This window comes from Lactuca serriola, chromosome 1 (genome assembly GCF_051521515.1).
Source record: "Lactuca serriola cultivar US96UC23 chromosome 1, Lser_US96UC23_V15, whole genome shotgun sequence".
NCBI classification, from domain to species: Eukaryota; Viridiplantae; Streptophyta; class Magnoliopsida; order Asterales; family Asteraceae; genus Lactuca; species Lactuca serriola.
Genome location: NC_136408.1, coordinates 207,183,316 through 207,197,231, shown reverse-complemented (window position 1 = coordinate 207,197,231; position 13,916 = coordinate 207,183,316). Strand labels below are relative to the sequence as shown.

The following is a 13,916-nucleotide window of genomic DNA, read 5'->3' as shown; positions in this document are numbered from 1 at the left end:
CACCCGAGCATAGAAATAGCAAGAAAGAAAGGAAAAAAAAGCACGTAAAACCTAGAAACAAACGCAAACGGACAACGAAAAAGGGGGGTGCAACACGAGGACTTCCCAGGGGGTCACCCATCCTAGTACTACTCTCGCCCAAGCACGCTTAACTGCGGAGTTCTGATGGGATCCGGTGCATTAGTGCTGGTATGATCGCACCCGAAATACTATCCATGTTTATTGTTTTTATGTGTTAGAAGACGCCTTTGTTTTGGTACGCGGGGCGTGGGACCCACGTGACGGATCGGCTCCGTTCCAAAAATACGAAAACCATCAGCCATGAACCGGAGGGCACCCGAGCATAGAAATAGCAAGAAAGAAAGGAAAAAAAAGCACGTAAAACCTAGAAACAAACGCAAACGGACAACGAAAAAGGGGGGTGCAACACGAGGACTTCCCAGGGGGTCACCCATCCTAGTACTACTCTCGCCCAAGCACGCTTAACTGCGGAGTTCTGATGGGATCCGGTGCATTAGTGCTGGTATGATCGCACCCGAAATACTATCCATGTTTATTGTTTTTATGTGTTAGAAGACGCCTTTGTTTTGGTACGCGGGGCGTGGGACCCACGTGACGGATCGGCTCCGTTCCAAAAATACGAAAACCATCAGCCATGAACCGGAGGGCACCCGAGCATAGAAATAGCAAGAAAGAAAGGAAAAAAAAGCACGTAAAACCTAGAAACAAACGCAAACGGACAACGAAAAAGGGGGGTGCAACACGAGGACTTCCCAGGGGGTCACCCATCCTAGTACTACTCTCGCCCAAGCACGCTTAACTGCGGAGTTCTGATGGGATCCGGTGCATTAGTGCTGGTATGATCGCACCCGAAATACTATCCATGTTTATTGTTTTTATGTGTTAGAAGACGCCTTTGTTTTGGTACGCGGGGCGTGGGACCCACGTGACGGATCGGCTCCGTTCCAAAAATACGAAAACCATCAGCCATGAACCGGAGGGCACCCGAGCATAGAAATAGCAAGAAAGAAAGGAAAAAAAAGCACGTAAAACCTAGAAACAAACGCAAACGGACAACGAAAAAGGGGGGTGCAACACGAGGACTTCCCAGGGGGTCACCCATCCTAGTACTACTCTCGCCCAAGCACGCTTAACTGCGGAGTTCTGATGGGATCCGGTGCATTAGTGCTGGTATGATCGCACCCGAAATACTATCCATGTTTATTGTTTTTATGTGTTAGAAGACGCCTTTGTTTTGGTACGCGGGGCGTGGGACCCACGTGACGGATCGGCTCCGTTCCAAAAATACGAAAACCATCAGCCATGAACCGGAGGGCACCCGAGCACAGAAATAGCAAGAAAGAAAGGAAAAAAAAGCACGTAAAACCTAGAAACAAACGCAAACGGACAACGAAAAAGGGGGGTGCAACACGAGGACTTCCCAGGGGGTCACCCATCCTAGTACTACTCTCGCCCAAGCACGCTTAACTGCGGAGTTCTGATGGGATCCGGTGCATTAGTGCTGGTATGATCGCACCCGAAATACTATCCATGTTTATTGTTTTTATGTGTTAGAAGACGCCTTTGTTTTGGTACGCGGGGCGTGGGACCCACGTGACGGATCGGCTCCGTTCCAAAAATACGAAAACCATCAGCCAGGAACCGGAGGGCACCCGAGCATAGAAATAGCAAGAAAGAAAGGAAAAAAAAGCACGTAAAACCTAGAAACAAACGCAAACGGACAACGAAAAAGGGGGGTGCAACACGAGGACTTCCCAGGGGGTCACCCATCCTAGTACTACTCTCGCCCAAGCACGCTTAACTGCGGAGTTCTGATGGGATCCGGTGCATTAGTGCTGGTATGATCGCACCCGAAATACTATCCATGTTTATTGTTTTTATGTGTTAGAAGACGCCTTTGTTTTGGTACGCGGGGCGTGGGACCCACGTGACGGATCGGCTCCGTTCCAAAAATACGAAAACCATCAGCCATGAACCGGAGGGCACCCGAGCATAGAAATAGCAAGAAAGAAAGGAAAAAAAAGCACGTAAAACCTAGAAACAAACGCAAACGGACAACGAAAAAGGGGGGGTGCAACACGAGGACTTCCCAGGGGGTCACCCATCCTAGTACTACTCTCGCCCAAGCACGCTTAACTGCGGAGTTCTGATGGGATCCGGTGCATTAGTGCTGGTATGATCGCATCCGAAATACTATCCATGTTTATTGTTTTTATGTGTTAGAAGACGCCTTTGTTTTGGTACGCGGGGCGTGGGACCCACGTGACGGATCGGCTCCGTTCCAAAAATACGAAAACCATCAGCCATGAACCGGAGGGCACCCGAGCATAGAAATAGCAAGAAAGAAAGGAAAAAAAAGCACGTAAAACCTAGAAACAAACGCAAACGGACAACGAAAAAGGGGGGGTGCAACACGAGGACTTCCCAGGGGGTCACCCATCCTAGTACTACTCTCGCCCAAGCACGCTTAACTGCGGAGTTCTGATGGGATCCGGTGCATTAGTGCTGGTATGATCGCACCCGAAATACTATCCATGTTTATTGTTTTTATGTGTTAGAAGACGCCTTTGTTTTGGTACGCGGGGCGTGGGACCCACGTGACGGATCCGCTCCGTTCCAAAAATACGAAAACCATCAGCCATGAACCGGAGGGCACCCGAGCATAGAAATAGCAAGAAAGAAAGGAAAAAAAAGCACGTAAAACCTAGAAACAAACGCAAACGGACAACGAAAAAGGGGGGTGCAACACGAGGACTTCCCAGGGGGTCACCCATCCTAGTACTACTCTCGCCCAAGCACGCTTAACTGCGGAGTTCTGATGGGATCCGGTGCATTAGTGCTGGTATGATCGCACCCGAAATACTATCCATGTTTATTGTTTTTATGTGTTAGAAGACGCCTTTGTTTTGGTACGCGGGGCGTGGGACCCACGTGACGGATCGGCTCCGTTCCAAAAATACGAAAACCATCAGCCATGAACCGGAGGGCACCCGAGCATAGAAATAGCAAGAAAGAAAGGAAAAAAAAGCACGTAAAACCTAGAAACAAACGCAAACGGACAACGAAAAAGGGGGGGGCAACACGAGGACTTCCCAGGGGGTCACCCATCCTAGTACTACTCTCGCCCAAGCACGCTTAACTGCGGAGTTCTGATGGGATCCGGTGCATTAGTGCTGGTATGATCGCACCCGAAATACTATCCATGTTTATTGTTTTTATGTGTTAGAAGACGCCTTTGTTTTGGTACGCGGGGCGTGGGACCCACGTGACGGATCGGCTCCGTTCCAAAAATACGAAAACCATCAGCCATGAACCGGAGGGCACCCGAGCATAGAAATAGCAAGAAAGAAAGGAAAAAAAAGCACGTAAAACCTAGAAACAAACGCAAACGGACAACGAAAAAGGGGGGTGCAACACGAGGACTTCCCAGGGGGTCACCCATCCTAGTACTACTCTCGCCCAAGCACGCTTAACTGCGGAGTTCTGATGGGATCCGGTGCATTAGTGCTGGTATGATCGCGCCCGAAATACTATCCATGTTTATTGTTTTTATGTGTTAGAAGACGCCTTTGTTTTGGTACGCGGGGCGTGGGACCCACGTGACGGATCGGCTCCGTTCCAAAAATACGAAAACCATCAGCCATGAACCGGAGGGCACCCGAGCATAGAAATAGCAAGAAAGAAAGGAAAAAAAAGCACGTAAAACCTAGAAACAAACGCAAACGGACAACGAAAAAGGGGGGTGCAACACGAGGACTTCCCAGGGGGTCACCCATCCTAGTACTACTCTCGCCCAAGCACGCTTAACTGCGGAGTTCTGATGGGATCCGGTGCATTAGTGCTGGTATGATCGCGCCCGAAATACTATCCATGTTTATTGTTTTTATGTGTTAGAAGACGCCTTTGTTTTGGTACGCGGGGCGTGGGACCCACGTGACGGATCGGCTCCGTTCCAAAAATACGAAAACCATCAGCCATGAACCGGAGGGCACCCGAGCATAGAAATAGCAAGAAAGAAAGGAAAAAAAAGCACGTAAAACCTAGAAACAAACGCAAACGGACAACGAAAAAGGGGGGTGCAACACGAGGACTTCCCAGGGGGTCACCCATCCTAGTACTACTCTCGCCCAAGCACGCTTAACTGCGGAGTTCTGATGGGATCCGGTGCATTAGTGCTGGTATGATCGCGCCCGAAATACTATCCATGTTTATTGTTTTTATGTGTTAGAAGACGCCTTTGTTTTGGTACGCGGGGCGTGGGACCCACGTGACGGATCGGCTCCGTTCCAAAAATACGAAAACCATCAGCCATGAACCGGAGGGCACCCGAGCATAGAAATAGCAAGAAAGAAAGGAAAAAAAAGCACGTAAAACCTAGAAACAAACGCAAACGGACAACGAAAAAGGGGGGTGCAACACGAGGACTTCCCAGGGGGTCACCCATCCTAGTACTACTCTCGCCCAAGCACGCTTAACTGCGGAGTTCTGATGGGATCCGGTGCATTAGTGCTGGTATGATCGCGCCCGAAATACTATCCATGTTTATTGTTTTTATGTGTTAGAAGACGCCTTTGTTTTGGTACGCGGGGCGTGGGACCCACGTGACGGATCGGCTCCGTTCCAAAAATACGAAAACCATCAGCCATGAACCGGAGGGCACCCGAGCATAGAAATAGCAAGAAAGAAAGGAAAAAAAAGCACGTAAAACCTAGAAACAAACGCAAACGGACAACGAAAAAGGGGGGTGCAACACGAGGACTTCCCAGGGGGTCACCCATCCTAGTACTACTCTCGCCCAAGCACGCTTAACTGCGGAGTTCTGATGGGATCCGGTGCATTAGTGCTGGTATGATCGCGCCCGAAATACTATCCATGTTTATTGTTTTTATGTGTTAGAAGACGCCTTTGTTTTGGTACGCGGGGCGTGGGACCCACGTGACGGATCCGCTCCGTTCCAAAAATACGAAAACCATCAGCCATGAACCGGAGGGCACCCGAGCATAGAAATAGCAAGAAAGAAAGGAAAAAAAAGCACGTAAAACCTAGAAACAAACGCAAACGGACAACGAAAAAGGGGGGTGCAACACGAGGACTTCCCAGGGGGTCACCCATCCTAGTACTACTCTCGCCCAAGCACGCTTAACTGCGGAGTTCTGATGGGATCCGGTGCATTAGTGCTGGTATGATCGCATCCGAAATACTATCCATGTTTATTGTTTTTATGTGTTAGAAGACGCCTTTGTTTTGGTACGCGGGGCGTGGGACCCACGTGACGGATCGGCTCCGTTCCAAAAATACGAAAACCATCAGCCATGAACCGGAGGGCACCCGAGCATAGAAATAGCAAGAAAGAAAGGAAAAAAAAGCACGTAAAACCTAGAAACAAACGCAAACGGACAACGAAAAAGGGGGGGTGCAACACGAGGACTTCCCAGGGGGTCACCCATCCTAGTACTACTCTCGCCCAAGCACGCTTAACTGCGGAGTTCTGATGGGATCCGGTGCATTAGTGCTGGTATGATCGCACCCGAAATACTATCCATGTTTATTGTTTTTATGTGTTAGAAGACGCCTTTGTTTTGGTACGCGGGGCGTGGGACCCACGTGACGGATCGGCTCCGTTCCAAAAATACGAAAACCATCAGCCATGAACCGGAGGGCACCCGAGCATAGAAATAGCAAGAAAGAAAGGAAAAAAAAGCACGTAAAACCTAGAAACAAACGCAAACGGACAACGAAAAAGGGGGGTGCAACACGAGGACTTCCCAGGGGGTCACCCATCCTAGTACTACTCTCGCCCAAGCACGCTTGACTGCGGAGTTCTGATGGGATCCGGTGCATTAGTGCTGGTATGATCGCACCCGAAATACTATCCATGTTTATTGTTTTTATGTGTTAGAAGACGCCTTTGTTTTGGTACGCGGGGCGTGGGACCCACGTGACGGATCGGCTCCGTTCCAAAAATACGAAAACCATCAGCCATGAACCGGAGGGCACCCGAGCATAGAAATAGCAAGAAAGAAAGGAAAAAAAAGCACGTAAAACCTAGAAACAAACGCAAACGGACAACGAAAAAGGGGGGGGGCAACACGAGGACTTCCCAGGGGGTCACCCATCCTAGTACTACTCTCGCCCAAGCACGCTTAACTGCGGAGTTCTGATGGGATCCGGTGCATTAGTGCTGGTATGATCGCACCCGAAATACTATCCATGTTTATTGTTTTTATGTGTTAGAAGACGCCTTTGTTTTGGTACGCGGGGCGTGGGACCCACGTGACGGATCGGCTCCGTTCCAAAAATACGAAAACCATCAGCCATGAACCGGAGGGCACCCGAGCATAGAAATAGCAAGAAAGAAAGGAAAAAAAAGCACGTAAAACCTAGAAACAAACGCAAACGGACAACGAAAAAGGGGGGTGCAACACGAGGACTTCCCAGGGGGTCACCCATCCTAGTACTACTCTCGCCCAAGCACGCTTAACTGCGGAGTTCTGATGCGATCCGGTGCATTAGTGCTGGTATGATCGCACCCGAAATACTATCCATGTTTATTGTTTTTATGTGTTAGAAGACGCCTTTGTTTTGGTACGCGGGGCGTGGGACCCACGTGACGGATCGGCTCCGTTCCAAAAATACGAAAACCATCAGCCATGAACCGGAGGGCACCCGAGCATAGAAATAGCAAGAAAGAAAGGAAAAAAAAGCACGTAAAACCTAGAAACAAACGCAAACGGACAACGAAAAAGGGTGGTGCAACACGAGGACTTCCCAGGGGGTCACCCATCCTAGTACTACTCTCGCCCAAGCACGCTTAACTGCGGAGTTCTGATGGGATCCGGTGCATTAGTGCTGGTATGATCGCACCCGAAATACTATCCATGTTTATTGTTTTTATGTGTTAGAAGACGCCTTTGTTTTGGTACGCGGGGCGTGGGACCCACGTGACGGATCGGCTCCGTTCCAAAAATACGAAAACCATCAGCCATGAACCGGAGGGCACCCGAGCATAGAAATAGCAAGAAAGAAAGGAAAAAAAAGCACGTAAAACCTAGAAACAAACGCAAACGGACAACGAAAAAGGGGGGTGCAACACGAGGACTTCCCAGGGGGTCACCCATCCTAGTACTACTCTCGCCCAAGCACGCTTAACTGCGGAGTTCTGATGGGATCCGGTGCATTAGTGCTGGTATGATCGCACCCGAAATACTATCCATGTTTATTGTTTTTATGTGTTAGAAGACGCCTTTGTTTTGGTACGCGGGGCGTGGGACCCACGTGACGGATCGGCTCCGTTCCAAAAATACGAAAACCATCAGCCATGAACCGGAGGGCACCCGAGCATAGAAATAGCAAGAAAGAAAGGAAACAAAAGCACGTAAAACCTAGAAACAAACGCAAACGGACAACGAAAAAGGGGGGTGCAACACGAGGACTTCCCAGGGGGTCACCCATCCTAGTACTACTCTCGCCCAAGCACGCTTAACTGCGGAGTTCTGATGGGATCCGGTGCATTAGTGCTGGTATGATCGCACCCGAAATACTATCCATGTTTATTGTTTTTATGTGTTAGAAGACGCCTTTGTTTTGGTACGCGGGGCGTGGGACCCACGTGACGGATCGGCTCCGTTCCAAAAATACGAAAACCATCAGCCATAAACCGGAGGGCACCCGAGCATAGAAATAGCAAGAAAGAAAGGAAAAAAAAAGCACGTAAAACCTAGAAACAAACGCAAACGGACAACGAAAAAGGGGGGTGCAACACGAGGACTTCCCAGGGGGTCACCCATCCTAGTACTACTCTCGCCCAAGCACGCTTAACTGCGGAGTTCTGATGGGATCCGGTGCATTAGTGCTGGTATGATCGCACCCGAAATACTATCCATGTTTATTGTTTTTATGTGTTAGAAGACGCCTTTGTTTTGGTACGCGGGGCGTGGGACCCACGTGACGGATCGGCTCCGTTCCAAAAATACGAAAACCATCAGCCATGAACCGGAGGGCACCCGAGCATAGAAATAGCAAGAAAGAAAGGAAAAAAAAGCACGTAAAACCTAGAAACAAACGCAAACGGACAACGAAAAAGGGGGGTGCAACACGAGGACTTCCCAGGGGGTCACCCATCCTAGTACTACTCTCGCCCAAGCACGCTTAACTGCGGAGTTCTGATGGGATCCGGTGCATTAGTGCTGGTATGATCGCACCCGAAATACTATCCATGTTTATTGTTTTTATGTGTTAGAAGACGCCTTTGTTTTGGTACGCGGGGCGTGGGACCCACGTGACGGATCGGCTCCGTTCCAAAAATACGAAAACCATCAGCCATGAACCGGAGGGCACCCGAGCATAGAAATAGCAAGAAAGAAAGGAAAAAAAAGCACGTAAAACCTAGAAACAAACGCAAACGGACAACGAAAAAGGGGGGGGCAACACGAGGACTTCCCAGGGGGTCACCCATCCTAGTACTACTCTCGCCCAAGCACGCTTAACTGCGGAGTTCTGATGGGATCCGGTGCATTAGTGCTGGTATGATCGCACCCGAAATACTATCCATGTTTATTGTTTTTATGTGTTAGAAGACGCCTTTGTTTTGGTACGCGGGGCGTGGGACCCACGTGACGGATCGGCTCCGTTCCAAAAATACGAAAACCATCAGCCATGAACCGGAGGGCACCCGAGCATAGAAATAGCAAGAAAGAAAGGAAAAAAAAAGCACGTAAAACCTAGAAACAAACGCAAACGGACAACGAAAAAGGGGGGTGCAAAACGAGGACTTCCCAGGGGGTCACCCATCCTAGTACTACTCTCGCCCAAGCACGCTTAACTGCGGAGTTCTGATGGGATCCGGTGCATTAGTGCTGGTATGATCGCACCCGAAATACTATCCATGTTTATTGTTTTTATGTGTTAGAAGACGCCTTTGTTTTGGTACGCGGGGCGTGGGACCCACGTGACGGATCGGCTCCGTTCCAAAAATACGAAAACCATCAGCCATGAACCGGAGGGCACCCGAGCATAGAAATAGCAAGAAAGAAAGGAAAAAAAAGCACGTAAAACCTAGAAACAAACGCAAACGGACAACGAAAAAGGGTGGTGCAACACGAGGACTTCCCAGGGGGTCACCCATCCTAGTACTACTCTCGCCCAAGCACGCTTAACTGCGGAGTTCTGATGGGATCCGGTGCATTAGTGCTGGTATGATCGCACCCGAAATACTATCCATGTTTATTGTTTTTATGTGTTAGAAGACGCCTTTGTTTTGGTACGCGGGGCGTGGGACCCACGTGACGGATCGGCTCCGTTCCAAAAATACGAAAACCATCAGCCATGAACCGGAGGGCACCCGAGCATAGAAATAGCAAGAAAGAAAGGAAAAAAAAGCACGTAAAACCTAGAAACAAACGCAAACGGACAACGAAAAAGGGGGGTGCAACACGAGGACTTCCCAGGGGGTCACCCATCCTAGTACTACTCTCGCCCAAGCACGCTTAACTGCGGAGTTCTGATGGGATCCGGTGCATTAGTGCTGGTATGATCGCACCCGAAATACTATCCATGTTTATTGTTTTTATGTGTTAGAAGACGCCTTTGTTTTGGTACGCGGGGCGTGGGACCCACGTGACGGATCGGCTCCGTTCCAAAAATACGAAAACCATCAGCCATGAACCGGAGGGCACCCGAGCATAGAAATAGCAAGAAAGAAAGGAAACAAAAGCACGTAAAACCTAGAAACAAACGCAAACGGACAACGAAAAAGGGGGGTGCAACACGAGGACTTCCCAGGGGGTCACCCATCCTAGTACTACTCTCGCCCAAGCACGCTTAACTGCGGAGTTCTGATGGGATCCGGTGCATTAGTGCTGGTATGATCGCACCCGAAATACTATCCATGTTTATTGTTTTTATGTGTTAGAAGACGCCTTTGTTTTGGTACGCGGGGCGTGGGACCCACGTGACGGATCGGCTCCGTTCCAAAAATACGAAAACCATCAGCCATGAACCGGAGGGCACCCGAGCATAGAAATAGCAAGAAAGAAAGGAAAAAAAAAGCACGTAAAACCTAGAAACAAACGCAAACGGACAACGAAAAAGGGGGGTGCAACACGAGGACTTCCCAGGGGGTCACCCATCCTAGTACTACTCTCGCCCAAGCACGCTTAACTGCGGAGTTCTGATGGGATCCGGTGCATTAGTGCTGGTATGATCGCACCCGAAATACTATCCATGTTTATTGTTTTTATGTGTTAGAAGACGCCTTTGTTTTGGTACGCGGGGCGTGGGACCCACGTGACGGATCGGCTCCGTTCCAAAAATACGAAAACCATCAGCCATGAACCGGAGGGCACCCGAGCATAGAAATAGCAAGAAAGAAAGGAAAAAAAAGCACGTAAAACCTAGAAACAAACGCAAACGGACAACGAAAAAGAGGGGTGCAACACGAGGACTTCCCAGGGGGTCACCCATCCTAGTACTACTCTCGCCCAAGCACGCTTAACTGCGGAGTTCTGATGGGATCCGGTGCATTAGTGCTGGTATGATCGCGCCCGAAATACTATCCATGTTTATTGTTTTTATGTGTTAGAAGACGCCTTTGTTTTGGTACGCGGGGCGTGGGACCCACGTGACGGATCGGCTCCGTTCCAAAAATACGAAAACCATCAGCCATGAACCGGAGGGCACCCGAGCATAGAAATAGCAAGAAAGAAAGGAAAAAAAAGCACGTAAAACCTAGAAACAAACGCAAACGGACAACGAAAAAGGGGGGTGCAACACGAGGACTTCCCAGGGGGTCACCCATCCTAGTACTACTCTCGCCCAAGCACGCTTAACTGCGGAGTTCTGATGGGATCCGGTGCATTAGTGCTGGTATGATCGCGCCCGAAATACTATCCATGTTTATTGTTTTTATGTGTTAGAAGACGCCTTTGTTTTGGTACGAGGGGCGTGGGACCCACGTGACGGATCGGCTCCGTTCCAAAAATACGAAAACCATCAGCCATGAACCGGAGGGCACCCGAGCATAGAAATAGCAAGAAAGAAAGGAAAAAAAAGCACGTAAAACCTAGAAACAAACGCAAACGGACAACGAAAAAGGGGGGTGCAACACGAGGACTTCCCAGGGGGTCACCCATCCTAGTACTACTCTCGCCCAAGCACGCTTAACTGCGGAGTTCTGATGGGATCCGGTGCATTAGTGCTGGTATGATCGCACCCGAAATACTATCCATGTTTATTGTTTTTATGTGTTAGAAGACGCCTTTGTTTTGGTACGCGGGGCGTGGGACCCACGTGACGGATCGGCTCCGTTCCAAAAATACGAAAACCATCAGCCATGAACCGGAGGGCACCCGAGCATAGAAATAGCAAGAAAGAAAGGAAAAAAAAGCACGTAAAACCTAGAAACAAACGCAAACGGACAACGAAAAAGGGGGGTGCAACACGAGGACTTCCCAGGGGGTCACCCATCCTAGTACTACTCTCGCCCAAGCACGCTTAACTGCGGAGTTCTGATGGGATCCGGTGCATTAGTGCTGGTATGATCGCACCCGAAATACTATCCATGTTTATTGTTTTTATGTGTTAGAAGACGCCTTTGTTTTGGTACGCGGGGCGTGGGACCCACGTGACGGATCGGCTCCGTTCCAAAAATACGAAAACCATCAGCCATGAACCGGAGGGCACCCGAGCATAGAAATAGCAAGAAAGAAAGGAAAAAAAAGCACGTAAAACCTAGAAACAAACGCAAACGGACAACGAAAAAGGGGGGTGCAACACGAGGACTTCCCAGGGGGTCACCCATCCTAGTACTACTCTCGCCCAAGCACGCTTAACTGCGGAGTTCTGATGGGATCCGGTGCATTAGTGCTGGTATGATCGCACCAGAAATACTATCCATGTTTATTGTTTTTATGTGTTAGAAGACGCCTTTGTTTTGGTACGCGGGGCGTGGGACCCACGTGACGGATCGGCTCCGTTCCAAAAATACGAAAACCATCAGCCATGAACCGGAGGGCACCCGAGCATAGAAATAGCAAGAAAGAAAGGAAAAAAAAGCACGTAAAACCTAGAAACAAACGCAAACGGACAACGAAAAAGGGGGGGGCAACACGAGGACTTCCCAGGGGGTCACCCATCCTAGTACTACTCTCGCCCAAGCACGCTTAACTGCGGAGTTCTGATGGGATCCGGTGCATTAGTGCTGGTATGATCGCACCCGAAATACTATCCATGTTTATTGTTTTTATGTGTTAGAAGACGCCTTTGTTTTGGTACGCGGGGCGTGGGACCCACGTGACGGATCGGCTCCGTTCCAAAAATACGAAAACCATCAGCCATGAACCGGAGGGCACCCGAGCATAGAAATAGCAAGAAAGAAAGGAAAAAAAAAGCACGTAAAACCTAGAAACAAACGCAAACGGACAACGAAAAAGGGGGGTGCAAAACGAGGACTTCCCAGGGGGTCACCCATCCTAGTACTACTCTCGCCCAAGCACGCTTAACTGCGGAGTTCTGATGGGATCCGGTGCATTAGTGCTGGTATGATCGCACCCGAAATACTATCCATGTTTATTGTTTTTATGTGTTAGAAGACGCCTTTGTTTTGGTACGCGGGGCGTGGGACCCACGTGACGGATCGGCTCCGTTCCAAAAATACGAAAACCATCAGCCATGAACCGGAGGGCACCCGAGCATAGAAATAGCAAGAAAGAAAGGAAAAAAAAGCACGTAAAACCTAGAAACAAACGCAAACGGACAACGAAAAAGAGGGGTGCAACACGAGGACTTCCCAGGGGGTCACCCATCCTAGTACTACTCTCGCCCAAGCACGCTTAACTGCGGAGTTCTGATGGGATCCGGTGCATTAGTGCTGGTATGATCGCGCCCGAAATACTATCCATGTTTATTGTTTTTATGTGTTAGAAGACGCCTTTGTTTTGGTACGCGGGGCGTGGGACCCACGTGACGGATCGGCTCCGTTCCAAAAATACGAAAACCATCAGCCATGAACCGGAGGGCACCCGAGCATAGAAATAGCAAGAAAGAAAGGAAAAAAAAGCACGTAAAACCTAGAAACAAACGCAAACGGACAACGAAAAAGGGGGGTGCAACACGAGGACTTCCCAGGGGGTCACCCATCCTAGTACTACTCTCGCCCAAGCACGCTTAACTGCGGAGTTCTGATGGGATCCGGTGCATTAGTGCTGGTATGATCGCGCCCGAAATACTATCCATGTTTATTGTTTTTATGTGTTAGAAGACGCCTTTGTTTTGGTACGAGGGGCGTGGGACCCACGTGACGGATCGGCTCCGTTCCAAAAATACGAAAACCATCAGCCATGAACCGGAGGGCACCCGAGCATAGAAATAGCAAGAAAGAAAGGAAAAAAAAGCACGTAAAACCTAGAAACAAACGCAAACGGACAACGAAAAAGGGGGGTGCAACACGAGGACTTCCCAGGGGGTCACCCATCCTAGTACTACTCTCGCCCAAGCACGCTTAACTGCGGAGTTCTGATGCGATCCGGTGCATTAGTGCTGGTATGATCGCACCCAAAATACTATCCATGTTTATTGTTTTTATGTGTTAGAAGACGCCTTTGTTTTGGTACGCGGGGCGTGGGACCCACGTGACGGATCGGCTCCGTTCCAAAAATACGAAAACCATCAGCCATGAACCGGAGGGCACCCGAGCATAGAAATAGCAAGAAAGAAAGGAAAAAAAAGCACGTAAAACCTAGAAACAAACGCAAACGGACAACGAAAAAGGGGGGTGCAACACGAGGACTTCCCAGGGGGTCACCCATCCTAGTACTACTCTCGCCCAAGCACGCTTAACTGCGGAGTTCTGATGGGATCCGGTGCATTAGTGCTGGTATGATCGCACCCGAAATACTATC

At 49.4% G+C, this 13,916-nt stretch overlaps 42 non-coding genes across 42 annotated transcripts; all 42 read right to left on the bottom strand.

The window, feature by feature from the left end:
- Positions 1-84: 84 nt before the first annotated feature.
- LOC145081335 (5S ribosomal RNA) lies at positions 85-203 on the bottom strand. Its single transcript, XR_013695897.1, has one exon. It is a non-coding gene; the product is annotated as a 5S ribosomal RNA (ribosomal RNA).
- A 215-nt stretch (positions 204-418) lies between these two features.
- On the bottom strand, positions 419-537 carry LOC145081334 (5S ribosomal RNA). Its single transcript, XR_013695896.1, has one exon. It is a non-coding gene; the product is annotated as a 5S ribosomal RNA (ribosomal RNA).
- A 215-nt stretch (positions 538-752) lies between these two features.
- Positions 753-871, bottom strand: LOC145081333 (5S ribosomal RNA). Its single transcript, XR_013695895.1, has one exon. It is a non-coding gene; the product is annotated as a 5S ribosomal RNA (ribosomal RNA).
- A 215-nt stretch (positions 872-1,086) lies between these two features.
- LOC145081332 (5S ribosomal RNA) lies at positions 1,087-1,205 on the bottom strand. The gene has a single exon (XR_013695894.1). It is a non-coding gene; the product is annotated as a 5S ribosomal RNA (ribosomal RNA).
- A 215-nt stretch (positions 1,206-1,420) lies between these two features.
- Positions 1,421-1,539, bottom strand: LOC145081331 (5S ribosomal RNA). Its single transcript, XR_013695893.1, has one exon. It is a non-coding gene; the product is annotated as a 5S ribosomal RNA (ribosomal RNA).
- A 215-nt stretch (positions 1,540-1,754) lies between these two features.
- Positions 1,755-1,873, bottom strand: LOC145081330 (5S ribosomal RNA). Its single transcript, XR_013695892.1, has one exon. It is a non-coding gene; the product is annotated as a 5S ribosomal RNA (ribosomal RNA).
- Positions 1,874-2,089: 216 nt separating this feature from the next.
- Positions 2,090-2,208, bottom strand: LOC145083677 (5S ribosomal RNA). The gene has a single exon (XR_013698143.1). It is a non-coding gene; the product is annotated as a 5S ribosomal RNA (ribosomal RNA).
- Positions 2,209-2,424: 216 nt separating this feature from the next.
- Positions 2,425-2,543, bottom strand: LOC145081329 (5S ribosomal RNA). Its single transcript, XR_013695891.1, has one exon. It is a non-coding gene; the product is annotated as a 5S ribosomal RNA (ribosomal RNA).
- Positions 2,544-2,758: 215 nt separating this feature from the next.
- On the bottom strand, positions 2,759-2,877 carry LOC145081328 (5S ribosomal RNA). Its single transcript, XR_013695890.1, has one exon. It is a non-coding gene; the product is annotated as a 5S ribosomal RNA (ribosomal RNA).
- A 215-nt stretch (positions 2,878-3,092) lies between these two features.
- On the bottom strand, positions 3,093-3,211 carry LOC145083844 (5S ribosomal RNA). The gene has a single exon (XR_013698302.1). It is a non-coding gene; the product is annotated as a 5S ribosomal RNA (ribosomal RNA).
- Positions 3,212-3,426: 215 nt separating this feature from the next.
- On the bottom strand, positions 3,427-3,545 carry LOC145084353 (5S ribosomal RNA). The gene has a single exon (XR_013698799.1). It is a non-coding gene; the product is annotated as a 5S ribosomal RNA (ribosomal RNA).
- A 215-nt stretch (positions 3,546-3,760) lies between these two features.
- Positions 3,761-3,879, bottom strand: LOC145084352 (5S ribosomal RNA). The gene has a single exon (XR_013698798.1). It is a non-coding gene; the product is annotated as a 5S ribosomal RNA (ribosomal RNA).
- A 215-nt stretch (positions 3,880-4,094) lies between these two features.
- LOC145084351 (5S ribosomal RNA) lies at positions 4,095-4,213 on the bottom strand. The gene has a single exon (XR_013698797.1). It is a non-coding gene; the product is annotated as a 5S ribosomal RNA (ribosomal RNA).
- A 215-nt stretch (positions 4,214-4,428) lies between these two features.
- LOC145084350 (5S ribosomal RNA) lies at positions 4,429-4,547 on the bottom strand. The gene has a single exon (XR_013698796.1). It is a non-coding gene; the product is annotated as a 5S ribosomal RNA (ribosomal RNA).
- Positions 4,548-4,762: 215 nt separating this feature from the next.
- Positions 4,763-4,881, bottom strand: LOC145084349 (5S ribosomal RNA). Its single transcript, XR_013698795.1, has one exon. It is a non-coding gene; the product is annotated as a 5S ribosomal RNA (ribosomal RNA).
- Positions 4,882-5,096: 215 nt separating this feature from the next.
- LOC145083676 (5S ribosomal RNA) lies at positions 5,097-5,215 on the bottom strand. Its single transcript, XR_013698142.1, has one exon. It is a non-coding gene; the product is annotated as a 5S ribosomal RNA (ribosomal RNA).
- A 216-nt stretch (positions 5,216-5,431) lies between these two features.
- On the bottom strand, positions 5,432-5,550 carry LOC145081326 (5S ribosomal RNA). Its single transcript, XR_013695888.1, has one exon. It is a non-coding gene; the product is annotated as a 5S ribosomal RNA (ribosomal RNA).
- Positions 5,551-5,765: 215 nt separating this feature from the next.
- On the bottom strand, positions 5,766-5,884 carry LOC145083351 (5S ribosomal RNA). The gene has a single exon (XR_013697825.1). It is a non-coding gene; the product is annotated as a 5S ribosomal RNA (ribosomal RNA).
- Positions 5,885-6,100: 216 nt separating this feature from the next.
- LOC145083842 (5S ribosomal RNA) lies at positions 6,101-6,219 on the bottom strand. The gene has a single exon (XR_013698301.1). It is a non-coding gene; the product is annotated as a 5S ribosomal RNA (ribosomal RNA).
- A 215-nt stretch (positions 6,220-6,434) lies between these two features.
- Positions 6,435-6,553, bottom strand: LOC145084407 (5S ribosomal RNA). Its single transcript, XR_013698851.1, has one exon. It is a non-coding gene; the product is annotated as a 5S ribosomal RNA (ribosomal RNA).
- A 215-nt stretch (positions 6,554-6,768) lies between these two features.
- On the bottom strand, positions 6,769-6,887 carry LOC145083929 (5S ribosomal RNA). Its single transcript, XR_013698391.1, has one exon. It is a non-coding gene; the product is annotated as a 5S ribosomal RNA (ribosomal RNA).
- A 215-nt stretch (positions 6,888-7,102) lies between these two features.
- LOC145081325 (5S ribosomal RNA) lies at positions 7,103-7,221 on the bottom strand. Its single transcript, XR_013695887.1, has one exon. It is a non-coding gene; the product is annotated as a 5S ribosomal RNA (ribosomal RNA).
- A 215-nt stretch (positions 7,222-7,436) lies between these two features.
- LOC145081324 (5S ribosomal RNA) lies at positions 7,437-7,555 on the bottom strand. The gene has a single exon (XR_013695886.1). It is a non-coding gene; the product is annotated as a 5S ribosomal RNA (ribosomal RNA).
- Positions 7,556-7,771: 216 nt separating this feature from the next.
- LOC145081322 (5S ribosomal RNA) lies at positions 7,772-7,890 on the bottom strand. Its single transcript, XR_013695885.1, has one exon. It is a non-coding gene; the product is annotated as a 5S ribosomal RNA (ribosomal RNA).
- Positions 7,891-8,105: 215 nt separating this feature from the next.
- Positions 8,106-8,224, bottom strand: LOC145081321 (5S ribosomal RNA). Its single transcript, XR_013695884.1, has one exon. It is a non-coding gene; the product is annotated as a 5S ribosomal RNA (ribosomal RNA).
- Positions 8,225-8,439: 215 nt separating this feature from the next.
- LOC145083841 (5S ribosomal RNA) lies at positions 8,440-8,558 on the bottom strand. The gene has a single exon (XR_013698300.1). It is a non-coding gene; the product is annotated as a 5S ribosomal RNA (ribosomal RNA).
- Positions 8,559-8,774: 216 nt separating this feature from the next.
- On the bottom strand, positions 8,775-8,893 carry LOC145083462 (5S ribosomal RNA). The gene has a single exon (XR_013697937.1). It is a non-coding gene; the product is annotated as a 5S ribosomal RNA (ribosomal RNA).
- A 215-nt stretch (positions 8,894-9,108) lies between these two features.
- LOC145083928 (5S ribosomal RNA) lies at positions 9,109-9,227 on the bottom strand. The gene has a single exon (XR_013698390.1). It is a non-coding gene; the product is annotated as a 5S ribosomal RNA (ribosomal RNA).
- A 215-nt stretch (positions 9,228-9,442) lies between these two features.
- On the bottom strand, positions 9,443-9,561 carry LOC145081320 (5S ribosomal RNA). The gene has a single exon (XR_013695883.1). It is a non-coding gene; the product is annotated as a 5S ribosomal RNA (ribosomal RNA).
- Positions 9,562-9,776: 215 nt separating this feature from the next.
- Positions 9,777-9,895, bottom strand: LOC145081319 (5S ribosomal RNA). Its single transcript, XR_013695882.1, has one exon. It is a non-coding gene; the product is annotated as a 5S ribosomal RNA (ribosomal RNA).
- Positions 9,896-10,111: 216 nt separating this feature from the next.
- LOC145081318 (5S ribosomal RNA) lies at positions 10,112-10,230 on the bottom strand. Its single transcript, XR_013695881.1, has one exon. It is a non-coding gene; the product is annotated as a 5S ribosomal RNA (ribosomal RNA).
- A 215-nt stretch (positions 10,231-10,445) lies between these two features.
- On the bottom strand, positions 10,446-10,564 carry LOC145084348 (5S ribosomal RNA). The gene has a single exon (XR_013698794.1). It is a non-coding gene; the product is annotated as a 5S ribosomal RNA (ribosomal RNA).
- Positions 10,565-10,779: 215 nt separating this feature from the next.
- On the bottom strand, positions 10,780-10,898 carry LOC145084347 (5S ribosomal RNA). The gene has a single exon (XR_013698793.1). It is a non-coding gene; the product is annotated as a 5S ribosomal RNA (ribosomal RNA).
- A 215-nt stretch (positions 10,899-11,113) lies between these two features.
- LOC145081317 (5S ribosomal RNA) lies at positions 11,114-11,232 on the bottom strand. The gene has a single exon (XR_013695880.1). It is a non-coding gene; the product is annotated as a 5S ribosomal RNA (ribosomal RNA).
- Positions 11,233-11,447: 215 nt separating this feature from the next.
- Positions 11,448-11,566, bottom strand: LOC145081316 (5S ribosomal RNA). The gene has a single exon (XR_013695879.1). It is a non-coding gene; the product is annotated as a 5S ribosomal RNA (ribosomal RNA).
- Positions 11,567-11,781: 215 nt separating this feature from the next.
- On the bottom strand, positions 11,782-11,900 carry LOC145083418 (5S ribosomal RNA). Its single transcript, XR_013697896.1, has one exon. It is a non-coding gene; the product is annotated as a 5S ribosomal RNA (ribosomal RNA).
- Positions 11,901-12,115: 215 nt separating this feature from the next.
- On the bottom strand, positions 12,116-12,234 carry LOC145083840 (5S ribosomal RNA). The gene has a single exon (XR_013698299.1). It is a non-coding gene; the product is annotated as a 5S ribosomal RNA (ribosomal RNA).
- Positions 12,235-12,450: 216 nt separating this feature from the next.
- On the bottom strand, positions 12,451-12,569 carry LOC145083461 (5S ribosomal RNA). The gene has a single exon (XR_013697936.1). It is a non-coding gene; the product is annotated as a 5S ribosomal RNA (ribosomal RNA).
- Positions 12,570-12,784: 215 nt separating this feature from the next.
- Positions 12,785-12,903, bottom strand: LOC145084346 (5S ribosomal RNA). Its single transcript, XR_013698792.1, has one exon. It is a non-coding gene; the product is annotated as a 5S ribosomal RNA (ribosomal RNA).
- A 215-nt stretch (positions 12,904-13,118) lies between these two features.
- Positions 13,119-13,237, bottom strand: LOC145084345 (5S ribosomal RNA). The gene has a single exon (XR_013698791.1). It is a non-coding gene; the product is annotated as a 5S ribosomal RNA (ribosomal RNA).
- A 215-nt stretch (positions 13,238-13,452) lies between these two features.
- Positions 13,453-13,571, bottom strand: LOC145084405 (5S ribosomal RNA). Its single transcript, XR_013698850.1, has one exon. It is a non-coding gene; the product is annotated as a 5S ribosomal RNA (ribosomal RNA).
- Positions 13,572-13,786: 215 nt separating this feature from the next.
- Positions 13,787-13,905, bottom strand: LOC145081314 (5S ribosomal RNA). The gene has a single exon (XR_013695877.1). It is a non-coding gene; the product is annotated as a 5S ribosomal RNA (ribosomal RNA).
- Between the last annotated feature and the right edge of the window lie 11 nt (positions 13,906-13,916).